Here is a 5,617-nt window from a genome sequence, read left to right as displayed (position 1 = left end):
ATCTGTTCTCTACACATTTCAATAACTTGGCCAATGACTAAAACATTACAATTGTTGTTGAAAGCTTTCTGGATTTTTTTGCCATATCTAGTTGCACCACATTTTGAAGTGAGGCAACAATACGTCTTTGCAGTTCCTTTAAAATTTTTCACTAATGTCCACAGAACCATTCAGGTTGGTGGTGATTTGCCTTAACTTGGCTGTACTGCAATCTCCATATTCATTTCAACTCTTCTACTAGTCCATTGAACGTATTTATCTTTTCTAAATGAGTTACTGAACCATTTCTCCTTAGAAGAATAGCAGTATCAACAGGCTCCCACTGTTTAAGTTTAACAAACAGAGAAACGTCTGGTCTTTTATGACTTTGCCCCATTACTCTGCTTCACTATAGAAATAAAACTAGACTTCCGGTTTGTGAAAGTGATGGATGTTATTGCTGGTTGGCACTAAAATTGACATCGCCAGTGTGCTGAAGGAAAATTATCTGGGGGACAAGTGGCCCTTGAGAAAACTGAAGATGAAGTGAGAGCATGCAATACTTTAATCAATTATCTCAGGCACAAGATGGTTGCTAAATCACCAGTTAGTGAATAGTTTAATAGTATGCTATGAATCAGAACCCATGAATAATTGAGAACAGCTGCTGTAAATTGTACAGGAACAGAGTCACAGTAATCGACTGGCAAAGCCTGATCTTTGGACTCTTCACCCTGCTGCTTGGTAAATTAAAAAAAAAAAAACACCCAGGAGCTTTTCCTGATACAGCCATCAGTCCTCAAGGAGAATGTGTAAATTCTCTGGCTCTGATAGGGAAGCTGAAACTAATGAGGAGACAAAAGGTCAGTAGATAAAGCCAGTTACCATTTTGGCAAAATAAAGGATCCCGCCGCCACTAAAATATTAAGGAAATGTGCATCCATTAACTACATACTGGTCTCAATTCAGATGGCAGTATTTCTGGAGATCAGTCACAAAATCAGAGAATTTGGGGGATCTCTACTATAGATAATTGTTATATATTTCACTAATCTCTATTATGTTATGTGAAGACTAAATGAAGCTGAAAAGACAGGAAGAGAATAACATTGAGTCCAACTCTCCTGAATGAGGCTCTTGGGAGAACAGTCATGCATTCTTGGAGGTATGGAGAGAGAGCTGTCTCCCTCTTCTAGTTTTCCACTTTGAAGCATAAAAGTCGTGGGATTTAGTACTTTATCCACTACACCATGCTGCTTCTCGGCATGGAACTGGGAATCAGAAGATACAGTTTCTAAGTCCTATCTCCGCCCCTAAACTATGTTGTGAACCAGGAAAATTTGTCTCTCTGGGCCTCAGTTTCTTCGCCTTTAAAGTGGTAAGAAAATAAATCGAGTCCCCTGTGGGAAGAGTTTTTGTCCAATCTTGTAAGCTTGAATCTATCCCTGTATAAAGCACATAGTAAATGCTGAATAATAATAATAATAATAATAATGTTGGTATTTGTTAAGCGCTTACTAAGTGCAGAGCACTGTTCTAAGCGCTGGGGTAGACACAGGGGAATCAGGTTGCCCCACGTGGGGCTCACAGTCTTAATCCCCATTTTACAGATGAGGTAACTGAGGCACAGAGAAGTTAAGTGACTTGCCCACAGTCACACAGCTAAGTGGCCGAGCCGGGATTCGAACCCATGACCTCTGACTCCAAAGCCCGTGCTCTTTCCACTGAGCCACGCTGCTTCTCCTGAAGGTTATAGCAATAATATAAAATTAATAACAATGATCTGTTACTTTTTTTAATGTTATTTGTTAAGTACTTACTATGTACCAGACACTGAACTAAGCACTGGAGGAGATAAGCTAATAATAATAATTATGGTATTTAAGTGCTTATTATGTGCCAGGCACTGTACTAAGCTCTGAGATGGTTACCAGTAAATCAAGCTGGACATAGTTCCTGTCCCACCCGGGAGCTCAAAGTCTTGATCCCCATTTTACAGATGAGGTAACAGGTACAGAGCAGTTAAGTGACTTGCCCAAAGTCACTCTGCAGACAAGTGGCAGAGACAGGATTAGAACCATGTCCTTCTGACTTCCTGGGCCATGCTCTATCCCCTATGCCATGCTGCTTCTCCTCTCTTCTCAAATAAGACACAGTTTCTGTCCCACATAGGGCTCACAATCTTAACCCCCATTTTACAGATATGGTAACTGAAGCATAGAGCAGTGACTTGCCCAACATTACATAGCAGATATGTGCCAGAGCCAGAATTAGAATCCATGTCCTTCTGACTTCCAGGCCCATGCTCTATCCACCAGGCCATGCTGCTTCTCTAGTCAGCAAAGGGGCATCTAGAGTTGGATATCAGAGCCTCCCATATCCATCAAAATGTTGAAATGGACCCACTGGATCATAACTTGATGAGAATCTTGTAATATGCTTAAGGAACTCACAGTGGGTTAAGGTTTAGGAGCTGTGGACTCTAGACATAGGTCTTCCATTGACTTGTTAGGTGACTTTAGAAGAAGAGGTTATGCATGTATGTATATTATGTATATTTATCTTTCCTATTCAAAAGGTGGTGCTGCTAACACCCATTTAATCATCTTCTCCAAAACAAAAATATAGGGCAGCTTTACTTCTATTACACTTTCCAGAACACTTAGTACGGCACATTATGTTATTGGTCACAAGTCTCCCAACTCGTCAAAAATCTTAGATGGTTACCCAATCAACTTCTCAACAAGTTAATAATGTTGGTATTTGTTAAGCGCTTACTATGTGCCGAGCACTGTTCTAAGCGTTGGGTAGACATAGGGGAAGCAGGTTGTCCCACGTGGGGCTCACAGTCTTAATCCCCATTTTACAGATGAGGGAACTGAGGCACAGAGAAGTTAAGTGACTTGCCCACAGTCACACAGCCGACAAGTGGCAGAGCTGGGATTCGAACTCATGAGTCCTGATTCCAGGGAAGTTGAAACTCCTATTAGAACTCTATCAATTATTTCTCTCTCTCCTACTCTTTTCCCACTACACGGGAGCTCATTCGTTGTTCCTTTTAAGCTAACCTACTCCCTATGCCTCACTCTGGTCTTTTCTGCCTCTGACCCCTTGCTCAAGTCCTTCCTCCTGCTGGGAACTCCTTCCCTCTTCCAATGCCCTAGACCACAGCTCTCCCCACCTTCAAAACCCTCTGAAATTCCACCCACTTCCGAAGACCTTCCCCAGTAATTTAGTCCTCTCAACTCCCACCTTAGCACTGTTGTACTTTCTCCACACTTATGTGTCCATGACCACCTGTAGTACTTCTGACCATTATTTTTAAGCACTTATTTCATATACGTATGCATCTTCATTCTCTTCTCTCTACCTGAAATTTAGTGTCTGTCTTTGCCTCTAGATTGCAAACTCCTTGAAGGTAGGTAACATGGCTTATAACTCTATTTACTCAAGTGCTTAGTACAGTGCTCTGCACCCAGTTTGTGTTCTGTAAGCACTATTGGTTGCACTGTACTCAGTGGCCTAAATAATGATATGAGTAGCAGCGTGGCCTAGTGGAAAGAGCACAGGCCTGAAAGCCAGAGGACCTGGATTCTAATCCCAGATCTGCCACCTGCTTGCTCTTTGACCTTAGGCAAGTCACAACTTCTATGGGCATCTGTTTCCTCAGCTGTAAAATGGGGATTCAATACCTGCTCTGTCTCCTACTTGACTGTGAGCTCCATATGGGACCCTGATTGTGTCAAACCTGATAATTTGTAGCTAACCCAGTGTTTAAGCAAGCACTTAAATACCATTTTTAAAAAAAGTCATGACAGCTTTGTATTCTCTTATTCTTTTTGAGTGAGCACCACTTCTCAGACCGGAAACCATTCTCAGCACCCTTAGTTTCAGAACAGCCTTAATAACTTATCTCAAAGGAGATCTTGTCAGAAAAAGGCTAAAGATGCTTTGAAGTCTTGGGCAGAATAGTGCAGTAAAAAGATAACTTACCCTAGATAGTAAATAATAATATAAAGTCAAATCACAGAAGAGTAAATTTACTCTAAAGCACCAAGGGAACTTAATTTCACAATATTTGTCACATGACTTTCCCATGCTTTGTTTAAAACCTAAGCAAACAGCTTTAAAAAAATAACTTTAATGTTTTCTGGGTTTGGTTATTGAAGTTACTGCCACTGATTTCTGGAAAAGGAAGTGGCAGTACAGCTTTCCAATGAAGTTTAAACTTTTCAGGAAAACAGGTTGCTTCTACTAATAATTGCCAGACAGGCATCCTCTCCACAACGCCTTCCCGGGCTGAGTGACCTCTGGAATGAATGTGCTGCTAGCCCTGTTTTCACACAAAACTTAAAAAAAAAAAAAAAAAAAAAAACCCACAGGTCAAAAAGAATCAGGAAAGGGAAAAAAAAAATACCTTATCCACAAATTTTATTTTTAAACATCTGTTTTTCCTGTACAGCTGCTTGGCTTTATCATGAGACAAAGCACCTCCTATTGCACCTTGCCACTTCAGTGTATTTTCAATTTTGAAAGCAGCAATAGAGTAAAAGTTACAGTGTTTTCTTTCCACTTGTTCTCTAGAGCAACCTACTTCTCCATTGTTTGTCAACCAAAGCATGCTTCTTAAAACTGTTTTCCCATAAGTGATTTGACTAACTAAAGCTGGATTTTAAACTGATTTTTAAGTAGTGTATTCATGGCCCAAGGGCATGTCTACACAGTTACTCTCTTCCCACTACAAGCTGAAAAACCAAAAGATAATGTCTTTTTTAAAAAGAAGCTTCTTACCGTTTTTATCAGACTGAAGCCTCAGGGAAACAGCACACAAAACACAAGCATAGCATTTGGTAAATTAGGGCAGGGCAAGCGTCCCGTTTTCATAACATCTAATCTGCAGTTAGAGGATTTTCCTGGAAACAGCACAAAGTCTTGTTTGAATGTAAAGTTTTTAACACATTTCAGAATACACCTTTACTTTTTTTTACCTTTCAAGAGTCAATCACACAATACAGTGCAGTTAACTAAGATGTTTTAGTACAGATATTTGACCCTGAATATACTTCATCTTGGAAGTTGCCAGAAGTTATGCTTATTTTACTGAGAGTTTAGTGCAGGATAATGTGGTTCTAAAGTCTCAAATTTATTTTCACTAGTATTAGGAATTTGGGGATTGAGAGGGTTCAGTGTCTGAATATGAAATGCATCAAAAAACAGAGAAGTTATATGGATGTGAATAGAACCCTACACAGAGGGATCAATTGTTCTATCTGCTAATCACTCTGCTTTTGTAGTCAAGTGAGGATTATTTACTCTCCTTCATTCAATCATTTTTTGAGTGCTTACTGTGTGCAGAGCACTGTATTAGGTGCTTGGAAAGTACAATTCAGCAACAGATAGAGACAATCCCTACCCAACAACGGGCTCACAGTCTAGAAGCGGGGAGACAGACAACAAAACAAATAGACAGACAGCAATAGCACAAAATATAGAATTAGATATATACACATCCTTAATAAAATAGAATATATACATATATACATTAGTGCTGTGGAGCAGGGACGGAGGTAGAGCAGAGGGAGGGAGTAGGGACAATGGGGAGGAGGAGCAGAGGAAAAGGGGGGCTCAGTCTGGGAAG

The 5,617-nt window shown here is 40.2% G+C and overlaps 1 long non-coding RNA gene across 1 annotated transcript; it reads right to left on the bottom strand.

Annotated features, from left to right (window-relative positions):
* Positions 1-3,998: 3,998 nt before the first annotated feature.
* On the bottom strand, positions 3,999-4,887 carry LOC114806570. The gene is made up of 2 exons (XR_003754607.2): positions 4,771-4,887; positions 3,999-4,328 (listed from the first exon to the last, which is right to left on the bottom strand). It is a non-coding gene; the product is annotated as an uncharacterized LOC114806570 (long non-coding RNA).
* Between the last annotated feature and the right edge of the window lie 730 nt (positions 4,888-5,617).

This window comes from Ornithorhynchus anatinus, chromosome 2, assembly GCF_004115215.2.
Source record: "Ornithorhynchus anatinus isolate Pmale09 chromosome 2, mOrnAna1.pri.v4, whole genome shotgun sequence".
NCBI classification, from domain to species: Eukaryota; Metazoa; Chordata; class Mammalia; order Monotremata; family Ornithorhynchidae; genus Ornithorhynchus; species Ornithorhynchus anatinus.
Note: the sequence above shows the minus strand (reverse complement) of the source record. Positions and strands in the feature narration are given on the sequence as shown.